Source organism: Pinus tabuliformis, chromosome 7 (genome assembly GCF_031772625.1).
Source record: "Pinus tabuliformis cultivar Carrire ecotype Pingquan chromosome 7, CPIR1, whole genome shotgun sequence".
Lineage (NCBI taxonomy): Eukaryota > Viridiplantae > Streptophyta > Pinopsida > Pinales > Pinaceae > Pinus > Pinus tabuliformis.
This window is the reverse complement of record NC_142293.1, coordinates 1,265,076,438-1,265,099,331: the sequence shown is the minus strand read 5'-3', so window position 1 is coordinate 1,265,099,331 and position 22,894 is coordinate 1,265,076,438. Positions and strand designations below refer to the sequence as shown.

Here is a 22,894-nt window from a genome sequence, read left to right as displayed (position 1 = left end):
TGGGATTGTATGTAAAAGGATATAAATAGGTATGTCTTAGAGAGTCTAAGAAGAGAGACATCTATGGGTAAGAACAGATGGAGTCTTAGAGAGATAGCGTAGAGAAGTGAGCATTGGAAGACGGAAATGGCTCCATAGCTAAGTGCGTGGAGGCCTAGAGTAGAGTCCACAGTTGAGTGCGCGGACCCCTGCAGATGAGTGCGCAAGGAAGTTTTGAGTCTATAACCTTATATTGAAGATCAATAAAGAAGATTGTTGGAGAACTTCATGTGTTTATCTGTTTACTATTGTTATTTATGTTTGCGATGTATGTTGTGATTGAAATAATATATTTATGAATTAATGATGTATCTATGCGCGAATCTATCAGATAAGTCTTATTAATTGAATGCAATACGTGTTAAGTATTTACACGAAGGTTATAATACATTCTGTTATGTTTATTGAGCACTTAAGTAGATTTGTGTGGATTTCAATCTGAGGCTAGTTTATGGTGCTCGTAAATAGATAATCCATCTGTTAAAGATCCACAAAAGCCAATCGTAGACCTTCGCGGAGGTCTAGAGACCGTTTGAAGGAAGTTACAGTACCAAGCCATAAAGGCTTATAGATCTGCGCAAAGGAAAATCTAAGGCATCAAAAGACATCACACTGATCTCTGGATGTGGAAACTTGGTTCCAGCATCCCCCCATACTGCTTCAGTGGAGACTTCAGCCTATGCTACTTGGGTTGATGCTAAAAGGGCTAGCAGTGTAGGGTTTTGTTTGGTGCAATTAACTCTGAACTTAGGTCAGGACCCACTAAGCCAACATCTTTTTTAAATAATATGGATAATATATTTAAAGCATAGTATGGTTGGAAATTATTATTAATAATCTTCTGATTACATCAAAGGTGTTATATAAAGGCATGTTAGCTCACTGACCTTTGTCGTATGTTGAAATCCACTCACAAGCAGCAAGTGTCAAGTGTTGAGGAGTTATGATTGAATGCATTGAATCATGATTGAATGCACAAGATCATAGTTGATTTTGTGTCCAATCATCAGTGGCCAAGATTAGTCATTCTTGTCGTACTTTATTCTTTACATTTATGCTCTGCCAGGCTATTCCAACCATATCCATCATACTTTTTATATATCATGCTTTCCATCTATGGAATTTGTAACTGAAAGCCTGTGAGAAGAAGTAGAATAATACAAAAATTTGATCATCACTTTTACAAGTAGTCATTACACTCCAATATTTCCATATTTTGTACCACCCTCAATATGTCCACTGGAAAAGCAATCCATTTTGCAGTGAAAGAACTCTCGATGACACTAAATTCTATTGTAGGCATGCCATTAACCAGAATTGTTGGTTCTCCAAACATTGGAGAAGATGACAATGTGAAAGGAAATAAGAAAAATAAACTGAAAAAGGCTCCCAAAGAGAAGTTCCAAGATTCACAGTCAGGAGAAAAGAAGGAAATGAAGGAGACTAAGCTGGGAATTTCTAATAAAAAGGACGAGAAAATTGGGGATTCAATATTCTGAGGTAATCGTTGAAGGTGCAATGATTCAATATTATGATGTATATTCAGGATGCTACATCCTTAGGCCCTGGGCTTATTCAATATGGGAGGTGTTATAAGTTTTATTTGATGCTGAAATAAAGAAGATGGGAACCAAGAACTCTTAATTTCCTCTTTTTGTATCAAAAAACTCTTTGAAAAAAAAAAACATATTGAAGGTTTTAATAAACAGGTTGATTGGGTGACGAAATCTAGTGAAATAGATCTATAAGTATTTATTGTTATCTATCCTGTAACAAACCTGGTGAAAATTTCATGTAATAAAAGTTAAAAATAGTAACCACGGTTGATGGGGCACTTATTCTAAGTTGAATGTTGGGCAAGACATCCTAGGTTTGGAAAGGCAAAATGGCATTTTTGACACTTTTTTTTTTTTTTTCCCAGTGCAAGTTTGGAGCTCTCTTATTATTCTCTCTCACTCTTGGACACTTGAAGTTTTCTTGGAGCACTTTGGCATTAGATCAAGAAAGGAAAAGAAGGCAAGAGGAAATGAAGATCAAGCAAGGAAAAGCAGGATCAAATAGCTACAACAGGATTCTTTACATGTATTGATTTGCATGTGTGATTTACGTGCTAGATTTGGAATGCATGGTGTTGCATGTGGTTGTTTTCTATCATGGCATGGGTTTTGTCAAGTGTGATAGTGTTTTTTAGCTTGGCCTTGCCATTTCCTGATAGCATTGATGAGATGATTTCTCATACTTCAGTTGAGCTGGATTGTTGGATGGATTCGAAGTTGAGTGGGTTGGATCCTTGAAATGACAGACACGTGGCCCAACGGTCCCTGAACCGAAATGTGGATCACGGTAAAGCCACTGACCTAGTAACACCTGAGCCAACTTGTGGGTTGCGGTAATGCAAGGATTGTGTGCCTCAGTGGGCCTAGGAATCCTTGTCGGTGAATGGAAGGATATATGGTAAATCCAAGAGTTGGATTTATCTCTGTTGGGCCTAGTAGTCCTAGGATGGGATGCACGATAAAGCCCAGAGAGTGGGTCTCGGTGTAGGGCCTAGTGATCTCTGGATCAGACTGTGAATTATGGTAAATCCTGAGAGACTATAAGGCACTCAAATTCCTTACGGTGTAGTTGGAAAACTCTGGTAGCATCCATGCTTGTTTTATATTTTCGGTTAGTTATGAGTCCCACATTAATGCTTGAAATATGGCATGGGGGTGACTGGATGAAGAGAGATTTGGCTTAGCCAATCTATTGTCAGGTGAAACGGGGTAGTCCCATCCCTGGTTGGTTTCTACATTCATTAATGAGAAATTCATTCCATTGGTTTTCATGTGTAAATGTACTCGTTTATATGTGGATTCTATGACTGATGTATTTATGGTATTTATATTGGAGAGTGCACTACATTATTCGAGCAAGCTACGAAACTAGTAACTACCCTGCAGGAAGACCCAAACCTGCATAAGCTGAATACATAAGCAAAGAATTGCATAAGCAGTACGAGGAAGTCAGCGCAATGTCGTTCTCTATTGCTCCAGCACAATGCCTAACCAAGTTGGAAGAAGAGAAGCAGCTTCACGCACAGGTTGAGGTAGCATAGAAGAAGGAGGCCTTGCTTAAGGCTAGATTGGAGCCCTAGTTAGACAAAGCCTACCAGGTCGCAAACAACATTCAAGAGAAGTTGATGGGCTCGCAGCAAGTACAAAAAAAGATCAAGTTGACTAAAGAAGGACCAGCTATAGGATAGCTCGTCGTAGAGGTTAAGCAGGAAGCTACACAGAGTGTTACCGAGGTTGTAGTTGTACAAGTGGAGCTGGGGAATCTTCACAGCAAGATCGCAGCACTAGCCGAGTGACTCGAGGGTGAGTCACGATCTTTGTGTTGGGGGCCTATTGGGACAGGATCCCCTGGGTCATTTTTGGCATTAAAAACCCAAGTTTTGATGTAAATTTTATAAAAAGATTAAAAGTCTTCGTGATTTGTGGAAGCGGGGTGCGTAGGTAGTTAGGAGTCAAAAAGGGTTTTTACCCTTATTTATGTAACGTTAAGTCGGTTTTTGAGATCCACCCATGGTCCATGGACCATGGGATTGTATGTAAAAGGATATAAATAGGTATGTCTTAGAGAGTCTAAGAAGAGAGACATCTATGGGTAAGAACAGATGGAGTCTTAGAGAGATAGTGCAGAGAAGTGAGCATTGGAAGACAGAAATGGCTCCATAGCTAAGTGCGTGGAGGCCTAGAGTAGAGTCCACAGTTGAGTGCGCGGACCCTTGCAGATGAGTGCGCAAGGAAGTTTTGAGTCTATAACCTTATATTGAAGATCAATAAAGAAGATTGTTGGAGAACTTCATGTGTTTATCTGTTTACTATTGTTATTTATGTTTGCGATGTATGTTGTGATTGAAATAATATATTTATGAATTAATGATGTATCTATGCGCGAATCTATCAGATAAGTCTTATTAATTAAATGCAATACGTGTTAAGTATTTACACGAAGGTTATAATACATTCTGTTATGTTTATTGAGCACTTAAGTAGATTTGTGTGGATTTCAATATGAGGCTAGTTTATGGTGCTCGTAAATAGATAATCCATCTGTTAAAGATCCACAAAAGCCAATCGTAGACCTTCGCGGAGGTCTAGAGACCGTTTGAAGGAAGTTACAGTACCAAGCCATAAAGGCTTATAGATCTGCGCAAAGGAAAATCTAAGGCATCAAAAGACATCACACTGATCTCTGGATGTGGAAACTTGGTTCCAGCATCCCCCCATACTGCTTCAGTGGAGACTTCAGCCTATGCTACTTGGGTTGATGCTAAAAGGGCCAGCAGTGTAGGGTTTTGTTTGGTGCAATTAACTCTGAACTTAGGTCAGGACCCACTAAGCCAACATCTTTTTTAAATAATATGGATAATATATTTAAAGCATAGTATGGTTGGAAATTATTATTAATAATCTTCTGATTACATCAAAGGTGTTATATAAAGGCATGTTAGCTCACTGACCTTTGTCGTATGTTGAAATCCACTCACAAGCAGCAAGTGTCAAGTGTTGAGGAGTTATGATTGAATGCATTGAATCATGATTGAATGCACAAGATCATAGTTGATTTTGTGTCCAATCATCAGTGGCCAAGATTAGTCATTCTTGTCGTACTTTATTCTTTACATTTATGCTCTGCCAGGCTATTCCAACCATATCCATCATACTTTTTATATATCATGCTTTCCATCTATGGAATTTGTAACTGAAAGCCTGTGAGAAGAAGTAGAATAATACAAAAATTTGATCATCACTTTTACAAGTAGTCATTACACTCCAATATTTCCATATTTTGTACCACCCTCAATATGTCCACTGGAAAAGCAATCCATTTTGCAGTGAAAGAACTCTCGATGACACTAAATTCTATTGTAGGCATGCCATTAACCAGAATTGTTGGTTCTCCAAACATTGAAGAAGATGGCAATGTGAAAGGAAATAAGAAAAATAAACTGAAAAAGGCTCCCAAAGAGAAGTTCCAAGATTCACAGTCAGGAGAAAAGAAGGAAATGAAGGAGACTAAGCTGGGAATTTCTAATAAAAAGGACGAGAAAATTGGGGATTCAATATTCTGAGGTAGTCGTTGAAGGTGCAATGATTCAATATTATGATGTATATTCAGGATGCTACATCCTTAGGCCCTGGGCTTATTCAATATGGGAGGTGTTATAAGTTTTATTTGATGCTGAAATAAAGAAGATGGGAACCAAGAACTCTTAATTTCCTCTTTTTGTATCAAAAAACTCTTTGAAAAAAAAAAACATATTGAAGGTTTTAATAAACAGGTTGATTGGGTGACGAAATCTAGTGAAATAGATCTATAAGTATTTATTGTTATCTATCCTGTAACAAACCTGGTGAAAATTTCATGTAATAAAAGTTAAAAATAGTAACCACGGTTGATGGGGCACTTATTCTAAGTTGAATGTTGGGCAAGACATCCTAGGTTTGGAAAGGCAAAATGGCATTTTTGACACTTTTTTTTTTTTTTTTCCCAGTGCAAGTTTGGAGCTCTCTTATTATTCTCTCTCACTCTTGGACACTTGAAGTTTTCTTGGAGCACTTTGGCATTAGATCAAGAAAGGAAAAGAAGGCAAGAGGAAATGAAGATCAAGCAAGGAAAAGCAGGATCAAATAGCTACAACAGGATTCTTTACATGTATTGATTTGCATGTGTGATTTACGTGCTAGATTTGGAATGCATGGTGTTGCATGTGGTTGTTTTCTATCATGGCATGGGTTTTGTCAAGTGTGATAGTGTTTTTTAGCTTGGCCTTGCCATTTCCTGATAGCATTGATGAGATGATTTCTCATACTTCAGTTGAGCTGGATTGTTGGATGGATTCGAAGTTGAGTGGGTTGGATCCTTGAAATGACAGACACGTGGCCCAGCGGTCCCTGAACCGAAATGTGGATCACGGTAAAGCCACTGACCTAGTAACACCTGAGCCAACTTGTGGGTTGCGGTAATGCAAGGATTGTGTGCCTCAGTGGGCCTAGGAATCCTTGTCGGTGAATGGAAGGATATATGGTAAATCCAAGAGTTGGATTTATCTCTGTTGGGCCTAGTAGTCCTAGGATGGGATGCACGATAAAGCCCAGAGAGTGGGTCTCGGTGTAGGGCCTAGTGATCCCTGGATCAGACTGTGAATTATGGTAAATCCTGAGAGACTATAAGGCACTCAAATTCCTTACGGTGTAGTTGGAAAACTCTGGTAGCATCCATGCTTGTTTTATATTTTCGGTTAGTTATGAGTCCCACATTAATGCTTGAAATATGGCATGGGGGTGACTGGATGAAGAGAGATTTGGCTTAGCCAATCTATTGTCAGGTGAAACGGGGTAGTCCCATCCCTGGTTGGTTTCTACATTCATTAATGAGAAATTCATTCCATTGGTTTTCATGTGTAAATGTACTCGTTTATATGTGGATTCTATGACTGATGTATTTATGGTATTTATATTGTTACTACGCTGGTTATGTATATGTTTTATGACAACAGTTATGTATGGCTCTCATCATGCTTTTTCTTGTAAATGAATGGACATTGTATTTATGACCTAATATATGTTAATGAAACAAATGACATGAGGGAACAATGGTTCTTAGCGATCCTATAATAAGTATGAGATCCTTATGCTTAAATATGTTGTTTAAACCTGTAGATTACATATTTGTGATATGTTTGACGAAATTCCTGTCATGGCTAGTAGGGGTCTGGTTAAGGGCTTGTTCAACTAATTGCTTTTTGCATCATTGTTTCCTTGTTATTTTACTATTCTGAAGATGTCATTCCATTATGGGTAGTGACCTGGGCTCTGGGCCTTGAAAAGTGGCTCAAATACTGGGGACGCTGGCACAGAACTGGACAAAATTGTCCTTGGACATTGGCATGCCTATAGAATGAGAGCGTACAAAGCCTCCTGGACACTGGCAGGCCTATATTGTCAGAGCATCTGGGGGTCAAGTGATTCAAAATCTCGGTGTGACCCAATGGTTGGTTGGCAGAAAGGTTGGGTTGGTTCCTAAGGGTCCTAATACCGATGTTAAATATCTACATGGTGTCTTTCTGTCAGTTCCACTTACTTAACATGACTTAGGAGGTTGAATCATATCATAGTGGCATCTTGTCGCATGTTTACCCTGGCTGGCTGGGTGCTTGGGTAGATGTGGGAGGAGGGTGTTACAGAGTGGTATCAGAGCATGATTCATCCCTTAGACTGGATGAACTGTGTGTTGGCAACACATGCATGTCAGTTGCATGCGTGTATCTTACACTTACATTCCATGTTCTTGTTACATTTGCATGATGTTGATCATGGTTGTAGTGATGTAGCCATGTGGAAGTTGAAGTTGTTATTGTGGAGTGCATCATCGTGAGTGTATGAATGGTTAAATGTTGTTATATGTCTGTTACATGTATCATTTTGTATTCTTGGCTACATTCTTGTATGCTTGGTTACATTCTTGTAGGCTTGGTTACATTCTTCTATGCTTGGTTACATGTATCATTCTTCTAAGCTTGGTTTCAAGTATTGTTCGCTTATGCTTGATTATATGCATTCATGCGTGTGTGGTTGATTATGCATTGCCTATGCATGTTGATGTTTGCATGTGGCCATCTGTACAGTGGTGTAATGGTTGTTGTTGTCATGCATGAGGTCATGGTATGTGTAGTCGATATGGTCATGCATTGATGACTGGATTATAGCTAGAATGATGTCTATGTGTTGATGCACTTATTTGCTATATATCTATATGTTGTTATGATTATTTTATACATGTATCACATTAATTTGGTGATCTTGCAGATAAGGCATCCTCCCCGAGTTATGATAAGGTAAGTTGGTTTATTGTGATTTGGTCTAGCTAACATAGTATGCTTTGCAGGAAAGAGATCAAATGACTAGCAAGATGGTAGACTACAAAGACTCTCCCTATGAATCAGATGAGCAGTGTGATGGGAACTCTTTTGATTTAGCAGACACATTGAGAAGCTTGAAGGAAGAGATAAGGAGTTGTAAGGTAGACAATGACAAGATCATACAGGCACGAGAGAAATAAGAAGAGGTTAATGCAATACTCCAAAGTTTTTTAGAACTGCAGCGACAAGGGCCACTTTGGATCAGCCATGGAAAGGAGGACATAACTAATCGGGCATATGGAAGTAGGTATCCTGGTAGACACAGATCGGATAGAGCTGACACTATGAGAGATGGTAGGTTGTTGGACACTCCGAATAGGAGGGGTGATGAGTACAGGTACTATTCTAGTTTTGGTTCTGACAGGCATCATGATCGTCATCGTTATCATCCTTACAGGAGGAGTGATAGGGGATACTTTCCAGATGAATTTAAGAAAGCAAAGCCACCTACTTTTGATGGAAATGTGAAGAAGTCGGAAGATGCAGAGGCTTGAATACTTGGGATGAGAGCGTATGGGGGTCAAGTCATTCAAAATATTAGTGGGAGCCATGTGTTGGTTGGCAGAAAGGTTGGGGTTGTTCCTACGGCCCTGGGCTTATTCAAGGATATCTATCTTCAACTTGAAAGGTAAAGCATACATTTGGTTGGAAAGACAAAGGTAAAGGTAAATGGCATCCTAAGAGAGAAATGTTGTGGATCATAGCAGCAACACAGAGGTAATGATACTGGACAATTGGAGTGTTGGACATGTGGTGAGGAACACCTTAGGAGAGATTGTCTACAGAATCAGCGTGGTAGGCCTAAGATATATAATGCAAAGGAGGAGAAGATTGTTAGGGATGTGGGGCATATTAATCCTCGTATTTGTGCAGCCATGGAAAACAGACAAGCAGAGCACCAGGCATCTTTCATTGAGATGGACGGTAATATTTGTGATCAAGTTATTTCTATTTTACTTGACCCTGTATCTAATTATAGCTATGTTAGTCCTGACTTGGTGGATAAGTGTGGTTTTAGTAAGGAATTGCATGAAGAATCTTGGTTAGTGTAGTTGGATACAGGTACAAAGAAGCGAGTTCATCATTGGGTAAGAGCTTGTGCATTTGATTTGAATGGTATGCCTACCGCAACACATCTCAATGTATTAGCGTTGGGATCATATAGTGTGTTGTTGGGCATGGATTGGTTGTACCTTCATAGAATCAAGGTAGATTTTTATGACAAAGCAATTGAGTTTCTGGATAACAATGGGGAACCAAGAGTCTTGCAAGGAAAGAAGAAATCCACATCATTTTGGATGGTAATAACTATGCGAGTAAAATGTAGTCGCAGAAAAGTGTGTGTGTTATTTGTAGTGCACATTTCTAGTGAAAAGGGTAAGGAACTCGAGGATGCAGATGTTTTGATCAGGTACCCATTTTTACAGTAGTTCAAGGATGTATTTCCTAAGGACATTATAGAGTTCCCACCTCACAGGGAAGTAGACTTTTCTATTGAGTTAGTGCCAGGGGCAGCTCCAGCATCGAAAGCACCTTATAGGATGAGCACACCTAAGTTGGTAGAGTTCAAGCTACACGGGATACATTAGGCCTAGTTTATCACCTTGGGGTGCATCGATATTGTTTGTGAAGAAGAAACATGGTACTCCCAGAAAATGCATTGACTACTGGTAGTTAAACAAAGTGACAATCAAGAACCAATATCCATTACCGAGGATTGATGACTTGTTTTAGCAGTTGAAGGGAGCAGCAGTGTTCTCGAAGGTCAATCTTAGGTTCGAATATCACTAGTTACGCATCAAAGAGGAGGATATTTACAGGACAACGTTTTGGACTAGGTATGGGCATGATGAGTTTTTTGTAGTTCCATTCAGTTTGATAAATGCTCCAACTAGATTTATGTGCTTGATGAATAGTGTGTTGCGTTCGTATTTGGATAAGTTTGTTATTGTGTTCATTGATGACATATTGGTATATTCTAAAAATGAGGAAGAGCATGCCGAGCATTTAACAATAGTGTTGAGGTTGTTGAGAGATAATCAGTTGTATGCTAAGATTAGAAAGTGTAGTTTCTTTCAGACTGGCTACATTAATTGGGACATGTTGTCTCCAAGGAGAGCATTGCAGTAGATCCAGAAAAGATAAGGGTCGTCATGAAGCGGGTAGCTCCCAAGAATTTAGAAGAGGTGAGGTATTTCATGGGATTTCCGGGCTATTATAGGAGGTTCATCAGGAACTTCTCACAAACTTATCCTATTGAAGAGAAAAGGTAATAATTTTGAATGGATCGAGGAGTGAGAGGCTAGTTTTGAGTAGCTTAAGTAGTTGTTGACATATGCTCCAGTGTTAAAGATTGTAGATCCTGGAAAGGAGTTTGTAGTGTGTAAAGATGCTTGCAAGAGGGGACTTGGTGGAGTTCTCATGCAGGATGGACAGGTGGTATGCTATGAGTCACGAAAAGTAAACGAGCATGTGCAGAACTACCGACACATGATCTTGATTTAGCAACGATCATACATGCATTGAAGATGTGGAGGCACTATATTCTTGGTAGTAGGTTTGTATGGATGAGTGATCATATTGGGTTGAGATATTTGTTTGACCAACCGAATCTGAATGCCAAGAAATCTAGATGTTTGGCCATGATGAGTGAGTTTGATTTCGAGATCAGGTACATCAAAAGAAAGGAGAATAGGGTGGCAGATGCTCTTAACAGACAGGTATAGGTAAATCACTTAGCAGTTAGGAGCTCCTATGGGATAGACTTACAAGATAGGATCGTGCAGGCAAGTCAACAAGATGTCAGGTATATGGAGATTATGCACAGGTTGCAACAAAGTACAGGTAGTAATAAAAGTACAGGTATAGGTACAGGTACAGGTGTAGGTGCACAGGATATGGACTATTGCCTTACAACGGATAGATTGGTCAGATTTAGTAATAGGATATATGTGTCAGATAGCAATGAGCTCAAGAAGGTGATATTGAGAGAGTTTCATGCGAAACCTATTCGGGTCACCTACGTTATCATAAGACACTAACAACAATGAAGAGTTTTTATTATTGACCGAACCTAAAGAGGGATGTAATAGAGTTTGTTGCTAGGTGTTTTGATTGTCAGTGTGTGAAAGTAGAATATAAGCACCCAATTGGACTACTACAGCCAATTGCGATTCTAGAATGGAAATGGGAGGTCATTTCCATGGACTTCATCATAGCGTTTCCAAGGACAATGAGACATAATGATTCCATCATGGTTGTTTTGGACAGGTTGACAAAGGTTTCACACTTCATTCCAATGAAGTCTGCATTCTTAGCTAGTGATGTAGCACATGTATTGGTTAGAGACATGGTCAGATTGCATGGTGTTCCAAAGAAGATTGTGTAAGACAAGGATGCAAAATTCACTTCCAAGTTTTGGAAGGACTTGTTTGTAGGTTTGGGCACAAATTTGGCCTTCAGTGAAGCTTATCATCCACAGAAAGATGTACAAACAAAGAGGGTCAACAGAATATTGGAGGACATGTTGAGGATGTATGTGATGCATCAGCAAGGGAAGTGGGAATAGTACCTTCCACTGGTAGAGTTCGCTTACAACAATGGGTATCAAGAATATTTGAGGATGAGTCTATTTGAGGCATTGTATGGGTGGAGTTGCAATACTTCAATCAATTGGAGTGATCTAGTTAACTGGGTGTTGATTGGACCAGACATATTGGCCGACATGGAACAGGAAATGCAGGTGATAAAGAAGAATCTAAAGGCAGCACAAGATAGGCAGAAGAGTTATGCATATCATAACATGTTGTTCAAGGATTTCCAGGTTGGGAAACAGGTGTACTTGAGCATCAAACCGAATAAGAGTTCCTTACCAATTGGATCATGTGCCAAGATGGCACCACAGTTTTGTGGATCCTTCAGTATTATTGAGAGGATTGGACTAGTAGCCTATCAACTTGCATTGCCTTTGACAATGAAATTCCATGATATTTTCCATGTTTCATTGCTTATGAAGTATGTTAAATATGTTGATCATGTGATTGAATGGTTTGTATTGCAGGTGGAACGAGATGGAGAGTTCCAAACGGAGCCTTAGTGTATATTGCAGAAAAAAGGTGCTCATGCTCCAGAACTGAGCAATCGAGTAGGTTAAAAGGCAGTGGAAGAACTTTGGGCCCGATGAAGCTACATGGGAGATGGTGGATCAGATGCGGGCTATGTATCCTTCATTATTTGCTGGTAGAGGCAAAGCAGTTTTGATATGGTGTTTTGGTATATGTCTTTGGTATATGTTTTGGTACATGTTTTGATGAGGTTTTGGTATATGTACATATGTATATGGATGTATATACCACCATGAGCTATGTTATAAAGCTCCAATGAATGGTATGGGTGTCACGTTGTCATGTTATTTTGTTATCATGTCATTATGTGTTCATGTTGTTATGTTGTCATGATGGTTTTCTTTTTGGCAGGGTGATCATTGTAAATAATGCATTGAGCTATGTTATAAAGTTCCATGGGTAGTATCTTTGTTTTTCAGTGGTTTTTCTGAGGTATATGTGTGATTAAACACCGAGGAAGGTGTCCCCCAAAGGGGAGGGTTCTGTACTAGCCTTGGTGAAAATTCCATGTAATAAAAGTTAAAAATAATAACCACGGTTGATGGGACACTTATTCCAAGTTGAATGTTCAGCAAGACATCCTACGGAGTGTTCGTTTGATTTATTATGGTTAAGGAAATTGGAAAAGGAAATGGCTAAGCTTTGGAAAGGAAAAATAGCATTTTTGGCACATTTATTAATGAAAATAATGGAAATTAGGATAAAAGAGAGGTGAAAGGTCATAGGTTGCATGTGAGGAGGAAAATGAAGGAAAATAATGGAGAATGAAGAAAATAGAGGTCTCATTAATAAAAAGGCTTGTGAGGATCAATTGGTAACCTTTTGTCAATTCAGTTTTGGAGCTCTGTCATTATTCTCTCTCACTCTCTCTCACTCTTGGACACTTAGAGTTTTCTTGGAGCACTTTGGCATTGGATCAAGAAAGGCAAAGAAGGCAAGAGGAAGCGAAGATCAAGCAAGTAAAAGTAGGATCAAGCAGCTACAACGATATTCTTTGTAGGTATTGATTTGCATTTGTGATTTCCTTGCTAGATTTGGCATGTGTGGTGTTGCATGTGGTTTTTTTCTGTCATGGCATGGGTTTTGTCAGGTGTGACAGTGTTTTTCAGCCTAGCCTTGCCATTTCCTAATAGCCTTGATGAGATGGGTTCTCATACTTTGGTTGAGGTGGATTTTGGATGGATTCGAAGCTGAGTTGGGTGGATCTCTGAAATGACAAACACATGGCATAGTGGTCCGTGAAACAGACTATGGATCACGGTAAAGCCACTAGCCTAGTAACCCCTGAGCTAGATTGTGGGTTGTGGTAAAGCCAGGATTGTGTGCCTCGGTGGGCCTAGGAATCCTTGTCGGTGAATGGCGGGATATACAGTAAAAACAAGAGGTGGATTGCTCTCCGTTGGGCCTATTAATCCCGACATGGGATGTACGGTAAAGACTGGAGAGTGGGTCTTAGTGTAGGGCCTAGTGATCCCTATATCGGAAAAAGGATTATGGTAAAGCCTGAGAGACTAGGAGGCACTCAAATTTATCATGGTGTAGGTGGAGAACTCTGGTAGAATCCATGTTTGTTTGGTTCTTTTTGGTTGGTTATGAGTCCCACATTCATGCTTAGAATATGGCACGGGGGTGATTGGATGAAGAGAGATTTGGCTTAGCCAATCTATAGTCGGGTGGAATGTGGTAGTCCCATCCCCGGTTGGTTTCTACATTCATTAATGAGAAATTCATTCCCTTGGTTTTCATGTGTAAATGTATTGGTTTATATGTGGATTCTATGGCTGATGTATTTATGGTATTTTTATGGTTACTATGCTGGTTATGTATATGTTTTATGACAACAACTATGTATGTCTCTCATCATGTTTTTACTCTTAAATGAATGGAAAATGTATTTATGACCTAATAGATGATAATGCAACAAATTACATGTGGGAATAATGGTTCGAAGTGATCCTCAGATAAGAATGAGATCCATATGCTTAAATTTGTTGTTTACACCTGGAGATTACATATTTGTGATATGTTTGACGAAATGCATTTCATGGCTAGTAGGGGTTTAGTTAAGGGCATGTTAAACTAATTGATTTTGCATCATTGTTTCCCTGTTATTTTACTATTTTGAAGATTTCATTCCATTATGGACAGTGACCTAGGCTCTAGGCCTAAAAAAATGGCTTAAATCCAAGGGACGATGGCATATAACTGGATTAAATAGTCCCTAAACATTGGCATGCCTATAACATGAGAGTGTCCAGAGCCTCCTGGACGCTAGCAGGCCTATAGCATGAGAGATTCTAGGGATCAAGTGATTCAAAATCTCAGTGGGACCTAGCGGCTGGTTGGCAGAAAGGTTGGGTTGGTTCCTGAGGGTCGTAATGTTGATGTTGAATGTTTGTATGGTGTGTTTCCATCGGTTCCACTTCCTTAACGTGACTTAGGAGGTCGAATCATATCATAGTGGCCTCTTGTTGCATGTTTACCCCGGTTGGCTGGTTTCTTGGGTAGATGTGGAAGGAGGGTGTTACAGAGTGGTATCAGAGCATGGTTCACCCCTCGGACTGGATGGGCTATGTGTTGGTCATGCATGCATGTCAGTTGCATGTGTGTCTCTTACGCTTGCATTCCATGTGCTTGTTGCATTTGCATGATGTTGATCATGGTTGTAGTGATGTCGCCATGTGGAAGTTGATGTTGTTATTGTGGAGTGCATCATCGTGAGTGTATGACTGGTTACATGTTGTTATATGTCACTTACATGTATCATTTTGTATGCTTGGTTTCATTCTTGTATGCTTGGTTACATTCTTATATGCTTGGTTACATGTATCATTCTTGTAAGCTTGGTTTCAAGTATTATTCGCTTATGCTTGATTATATGCATTTACGAGTGTGTGTGGTTGATTGTGCACTGCCTATGCATGTTGATGTTTGCATGTGGCCATGTGTACAATGGTGTAATGGTTTTTGTTGTCATGCATGAGGTCATGGTATGTGTAGTCGATATGGTCATGCATTGATGATTGGATTCTAGCTAGAATGATGTTTATGTGTTGATGCACTTATTTTTTATATGTCTATATGCTGTTATGATTATGTTATACATGTATCATGCTGATTTGGTGATCTTGTAGATAAGGTGTCCTCCCTGAGTTATGAGAAGGTACGTTGGTTTATTGTGATTTGGTCTAGCTGACATAGTATGCTTTGTAGGAAAGAGTTCAAATGACTAGCAAGATGGTAGACTACAAAGACTCTTCCATGAATCAGATGAGTGGTGTTATGGGTAGTCATTTGATTTAGCATCTACATTGAGAAGCTTGAAGGAACAGATAAGGAGTTGTAAGGCAGACAATGATAGGATCATACATGCACAAGAGAAACAAGCAAAGGTTAATGCAATACTCCTTCAAAGTTTTTCAAAACTATAGTGACAAAGGGCCACTTCGGATCAACCATGGACAAGAGGAAAAAACTAATGGGGCATATGGTAGTAGGTCTCTTGGTAGACACAGGTCAGATAGAGCTAACACTGTGAGAGATGGCAGGTTGTTGGACACTCCAGATAGGAGGGCTGATGAGTACAAGTACTATTCTAGTTCTGGTTCTGACATGCATCATGATCGTCATTGTTATCATCCTTACAGGAGTAGTGATAGGGGATCCTTTCCAGATGAATTTAAGAAATCAAAGCCACCTACTTTTAATGGAGATGTGAAGAAGCCAGAAGATGCAGAGGCTTGGTGATCTGGAATTTATCCAGGACAAAGAATTAAATGTATTATAGACTCATGTGCATGGATGTGCCTATGTTACTTTATGCAATGGATCAATAAGGTTGCTAGAATACATAGACACTGAGGCAGTTAGAGAAAACATAACAGTCAAACATGTAAACACAACAAGTTTAATAAGGAGTTCACCCAATTCTCCTGGGCTACGTCTCCTGGTCCAGCCTTCAGTGGTGGCCTCTCTATTATGTTTTCAAGCAGAGTTTTTACAACAGTGAGCTCAATTCGAGTCCCACTAAACATATAAAAGTCAGTAGGAATGGAGTGCACAAACTCTCCTTACTGAAACTCGACCTCTAATGGTCACAGTAGTATGACAGGCCTATGCCGAGGAGTTTGCTTGAACCTCTCAAGCCTTCTATGGAGTACACAGACTCTCTGACTCTCTCTGGCTCTGTCTGGCTCGATGTTGCCTTCAGGTCAGCTTGGCTTCTACTCTCTGTTATTTTCTCTTAGCTTTCTGTGTCTAGCTAACTCTTGTTACTGCCTGCTCTGTCTCTGTCAGTTCGTGGCTTTAAAGCTAGTATGTTCTTTGACTGTTCGTTTCCACTTCCCGACCTTCTGGTTTCCCTGCCTCTGTCCGTTCGAATTCCTCTGCTCTGCGTCATTACCACTGGGTAACGCCTCACAGGGAGGTGGCCACCTATTTCCTAATGAACTGGGTGTCATATTCCTTGTATCATATTTGAATGGCCGTTAATTTCATTTCCTTCAAGATCACCCACGAGACACGAATCGTTTGTCAACTCATCGTCCACGTTGAACTTCAAATCCCCTGTAATCTTACTTTATAACTTCACCAAATCCGGTCATATATCGGGATGTGCCTCCGCTGTTGATCTAGGCCCCCCAGATCCTACGGTCGTCGTTCGTATCGGGCGGGCAAGTTGCATGATGTTTACCCATCCGATGCGGGCAATTTTCTCTCTCATCCGCCGGACGCATGTCGCTTGATGTGTGGCATTGGGCGGGACTCAGTCAAAACTACTTACCGCCTCGAGGCCTTCTGATATCCTGTCAATTTGTGGAATCCCATGCTATGGAACTGAATGCAGTACTTTTCCACATTTCATAGCGATTTCGGGTCCGGGCACTTCGGGGCTTTCCTTCACTGAGGGGGACGCCTTGCGATATGCACTAATCGCGTATCAGAATCTACCTCCAATTCTCGAACTAGCCTCCAGTTTTGCCAATTTGTGCCAGGGCACGTTACCATGGGCCAACGGTTTGCGCACTTAACCAAGGGTCCTTGTTTCTCCGTTCTGGCCACAACTGCAACTGTCACGAGGATTCCTTTTGATAGCTTGATTTTTCTAAGACTTGAATCTTTTGGCATAATTTGAAGCAGTCATGAAAACTTAGAGAGTGTTTAGGATCTAATTTGGATCACGGCCTTCCCACTGAAAAAGCTTTTGGACCACCAAAAGTTGGTTTTATTTTAAGCATCAATCAAGTGAGAGTATTGATTCCTTGCCTGCTCAATTTCTATCCATTTCGCACTACTTGGCTTTGAACCTTTGAGTCCAATCCTAAGGTACTCAACATTCCCCCCTGTGCGTGGTCCTCACCTTCCTGTCCAGAACTGTATCTTCCTGCAACTCATTAAGATATTTAGGCGACAAATCATCAATAGAAGGCAATTGACTATGCTCTTCGGGATCTTCAATTAATGAAGGTTCAAATAGTCTCAAGCTGTCTGCATTAACAACTGAGTAGATGTGCATGTAAGCTGGTATATCAAGGCGAAAAGCATTCTCACCAATTTTCTCAAGTATCTTAAAAGGTCCATACCTTATTGGCTTCAGCTTCTTACCTTCACCTCGCATTCTGTCTTTTCTGATATACAACCAGACTTGATCACCAACTTGGAAACTATGCTCCATCCGATGCTTGTCATGCCTTGCCTTGTACTTGGCTTGGCTCTTTTCCAATTGTTCCCATAGTGCCTGGTGAATCTCTTGGATTTGTTCAATGAACTTGGTTGCCTTGTCCACATCACTATGTTCATCAACCGCTATGTCTTTACCAAAGACAAAATCCAAGGGAGACCTTGGTGTGAAACCAAAACAGGTCTCAAAAGGAGATCTCTGTGTAGAAGAATGTTTAGCTCGGTTGTAAGCATGTTGCACATAACATAAATGTTCCCAAAGTTTGGGATGCTTGTTGCAATAGCCTCCGAGCAACTGGATCACTGTCTTGTTGACCACTTCTGTTTGGCCATCTGTTTGCGGATGAAAAGTTGTACTCTTCTTCAACCTGGTGTCCATCACTTCCCACAAACTCGACCAAAATTTCCTAACAAATCGGGTATCTTGATCATATATAATGGAAGTGGGTAGTCCAAAATGAACCCACACATGCTGAAAGAACAACTTCGCAGTTTGTTCAACTGTAATCTGTTTGTTACAAGGTATCAAAATACACGTTTTGCTGAACCTATCCACAACAACATATAAATAGTCATGACCTTTCCTAGATTTAGGCAGTCCTCCAACGAAGTCCATGGAAACACTTTCCCAAGGATGAGAAGGAACTGGTAGTGGAGTGTACAAGCCTAGTTTTCTATTACTGGGTTTGCTTTTAGCACACATGGTACACCCTCTTACATATCTAGAAACTATCTCATTCATTTTTGGCCAATAACAAAATCTTTGCAGCTGTGCAACTGTTTTACTTACACCAAAGTGACCTGATATGTGTGCTTCTCAAATTATCTTTACTCTTTCAGTTTGTGGAATGCATGGCTTCCCAAAATGATACAAGAGTTGGTCCTTAACATGATAGTCCAATTCTCCTACTTGTTTTCCTTGACTTAAAGTTGCATATACATCTTTAAAATCTATATCTTGAGCATATTGTTCAATGTAGCTTTCATGCAGTACTAAATTATGCTTAAGTATAGTAGATGCATTTATAATTGGTCTGGACAACATGTCTGCAACTTTATTGTGTATGCCCTTTTTATACCTGATGACTAAATGAAACTGTTGTAGAAAACCCATCCATATATAATGTCTTGATTGCTGCAACTTAGTTTGGGAGTGTAGATATTGAAGTGGTTGATGATCAATATGTATAATTGTCTCTTTGCCCATTAAATAATGTCTCCACTTTTTCACACTCTGTGCTAATGCATACAATTCTTTATCATATGTGGGATAGTTAACTACCACAGAATTAAATGTCTCAGAATGATAACATATGGGTTTACCATGCTGCATCAACACTGCTCCCATGGCATAGTCACTGGCATCCGTTTCGATCTCAAATGGTCTTTGAAGATCGGGAAGTGCTAGTACTGGTGTTGTACTAATCTTTTCTTTCAAGGTGTCAAAGGCTTTTTGCTGTTTGCCTCCCCACTGAAACACATTTTTCAATCCTGTTAAAGCATGTAAGGGAGTTGCAATTAAGGAAAAGTTAGAAATAAACTTTCTCCAATATTGTGCTGCTCCTAGGAAGCTTCTAACTTCTATAGCAGATTTGGGCTTAGGCCAGTTTACAATCACTGCAACCTTAGAGGGATCTATCTTCAATTCACCACCCCCTACTATATGACCCAAATAGTTCAAATATGTTTTGCCAAATTCACATTTTGAGAGTTTAACATAAATATTTTCTCCTTTCAAAACATCTAGCGTCTGCTTAACATGCTGTAAATGTTCTTCCCACGTTTTTCTGAATATAAGAATGTCATCCGGATATACAATAACAAAATCATCAAGAAAAGGTATGAGTACATCATTCATTACTCTCATGAAAGTAGCAGGAGCATTAGTTAAGGCAAAGGCATAACCAACCACTCATACAATCCTTGCTTTGTTTTGAAAGCAGTCTTCCATGCATCTTGCTTTGCAACTCTGACCTGATGATATCCACTATGCAAGTCTAACTTGGAAAAATAAATAGCTTCTTTCAACTGATCTAATAGATCATCTATGCGAGGAAGGGGATAACGATTTTTTATCATTATCTTATTCAGTGCTCGGTAATCAATGCACATTCTCCACGAGCCATCTTTCTTTCTCACCAGAACAATTGGAGACCCACATGGTGATGTGCTAGGTCTGATGAACCCCTTCTCGAGCAGCTCCTGTACCTGCTTCTTTATTTCTGCATTCTCTAAAGCGGACAACCTATACATTCCGATGTTAGGCAATGGAGCATCTTGCTGCAAATTAATATCATGCACTATTTCCTTTTTGGGTGGAAGACCTTTAGGTTCTTGAAACAATATATCATATTCTAAAACAACTTTTTTTAAATCAAATTGTTGTTTAGCATCACAACCCTCAAATACATTGGTTTTATCAGGTTTCTTTTCCTTGACAACCATCAGCAAAAATTGTTTGCATGAATTTACAATTCGTTTCATCTGCCCTGAATTTATGAGAGTATAATTATTTCTGAGTTTATGAGCTCTTACAATATATTCGATTCCATCTTTAACGAGTAGATACTTGTTCTCAGATCTATAGAAAATAGCTTTTCTATCATACAAGTAAGGACTTCCTAAAACAATTCCACATATATCCAAAGGAACTATATCTAGCTCAACCTCATGTACAAATGCTGACCCAAAAGAAAACTTAAGTTTACATTGTCTAGTCACTTGTAGCTTTGCTTTATCACATAACCAACCTAATGGATATGGTTTCTTGTGAGGTGTGGCTAGTAATCCCAACTTCTTTACAATTGCTTCAGAAATTAAATTTACTTGTGAGCCACTATCAAACAAAGTATTAATCTTTTGATCATTGGAAATAACTCGAATATGAAAAAGCTCATGTCTTTTCCTCTCATTTTCTTCATTCTCAGTAGATTGTGCAGAACTACTAGTAGATGCTTCATAATTTTTACCTTTTATACCTGTGGCTACGATTGTTGTTTCATCTCTTGATTCTGACCCCAAATCCTTTTGAATAGCTGCAACAGTCTTCTTCCTTTTGCCCTCATTTTTCTTGGGTTTCAGCGCCGGATGCAGAATGTAGTAGTGTTCATCATCATGCCCATCCTTCTTACAGTGAGTGCATGAATACTTGGTCTTTTGTACAGTATTTGTCTTCCTCTCTTTCCATTTCTGTTTTATTTTCTCCTTATTCTTACTTGCAGTGGATTTGGATGATCCCCAACTTCTGGGTTCCCATTCTTACCTCTAGCTTCTAGATGTGTAGCCTGAACGGATACCTCATCTATGCTAGTGGGATTAAACATGAGGATAGTGTGCCTCATGTAGCTATGTAGGCCACCTATATACTTCAGCAAAGTCTCAGGTGAGTCTAAAGAAATTCCTAGAATCAAAGATCTTTTCCTAAATTCTTGGGTGTAACCTTGTACACTTTTCCCTTTTAGTTGTCGAAGGGTTTGCCAGCTCATCATGGCTTGCTGCATATAGGCTAGTGGATGGAATTGCTTTTTAATTACAGAAACAAATTCACTCCAAACATAAAGAATCTTACCATGTTTCTTCATGTCATCTTGCGTCCTGCCTTCCCACCATACCAAGGTAGTGCCCCCAAGGCGTAGGCTGGCCAACTAAATCTTACTCTTGTCTGAATCAATGCTCTGCACTCTGCAATAAACATCAATCTGTATGATCCAATTATCCAACTTCTCTGCATTCAACTCTCCATCATATATTGGTAAATCAAATTTAACATCTAATTTAATCAAAGATGTCTTCTTTTTATTTTCAGGGCTATTAGGAGGTGTGAGAAATTTTTCTTCTTTCCCTTTGCCTTTAGACTGGTCATGGAGGAGAGATTCTTCTACTCCTTTGTCTTGTTTGGAGTTTGATGAATCTTCACCTCTATTTTTGTTAAATTCCCTATACATTTCCTCGACCATGGATCTCATGGTCATAAAACTATCCATGAACTGGGGTCTGATTCCAAGGGACTTTCTTCTGACATTTTCCTCTTAGAATAGACTCTTCCAATTTCTGGGTTAGTTTCAACCAACTCTCCTTCTCCTAATTTAAGCTTTGATCTAGTTAGCATTCAACAAAAAAATCCAGCACAAGCTTGTCTAACCTTAGTAACCTAGAGCTCTGATACCACTTGATCTGGAATTTATCCAAGACAAAGAATTAAAGGTATTACAGACTCATGTGCATGGATATGTCTATGTTACTTTACGCAATGGATCGATAAGATTGCTAGAATACATAGACACTGAGGCAGTTAGAGAAAACATAACAGTCAAACATGTAAACACAACAAATTTAATAAGGAGTTCACCCAATGCTCCTGGGCTATGTCTCCTGGTCTAGCCTTCAGTGGTGGCCTCTCTATTATGTTTTCAAGCAGAGTTTTTACAACAGTGAGCTCAATTCGAGTCCCACTAAACAGATAAAAGTCAGTAGGAATGGAGTGCACAGACTCTCCTTACTGAAACTCAACCTCTAATGGTCACAGTAGTATGACAGGCCTATGTCGAGGAGTTTGCTTGAACCTCTCAAGCCTTCTATGGAGTACACAGACTCTCTGACTCTCTCTGGCTCTGTCTGGCTCGATGCTACCTTCAGGTCAGCTCAGATTCTAGTCTCTGTTATTTGCTCTTAGCTTTCTGTGTCTAGATAACTCTTGTTACTGCCTGCTCTGTCTCTGTTAGTTCATGGCTTTAAAGCTAGTTTGTTCTTTGACTGTTCGTTTCCACTTCCTGGCCTTCTGGTTTCCCTGCCTCTGTCCATTCGAATTCCTCTGCTCTGCGTCATCATCACTGGGTAACACCTCGCAGGGAGGTGGCCACCTATTTCCTAACGAACTGGGTGTCATATTCCTTGAATCATATTTGAATGGCCATTAATTCTGTTTCCTTCAAGATCGCCCACGAGACACGAATCATTTGACAACTCATCGTCCACGTCGAACTTCAAATCCCCTGTAATATTGATTTATAACTTCACCAAATCCGGTCATTTATCGGGATGCCCGCTGTTGATCTAGGCCCCCCAGATCCTACGGTCGTCATTC

The 22,894-nt window shown here is 39.7% G+C and overlaps 1 pseudogene; it reads left to right on the top strand.

Moving 5' to 3' along the window:
• The first annotated feature begins 1,271 nt into the window (after positions 1-1,271).
• LOC149252026 (proline--tRNA ligase, cytoplasmic-like) overlaps positions 1,272-22,894 on the top strand; it is a 123,286-nt pseudogene continuing 101,663 nt past the window's right edge.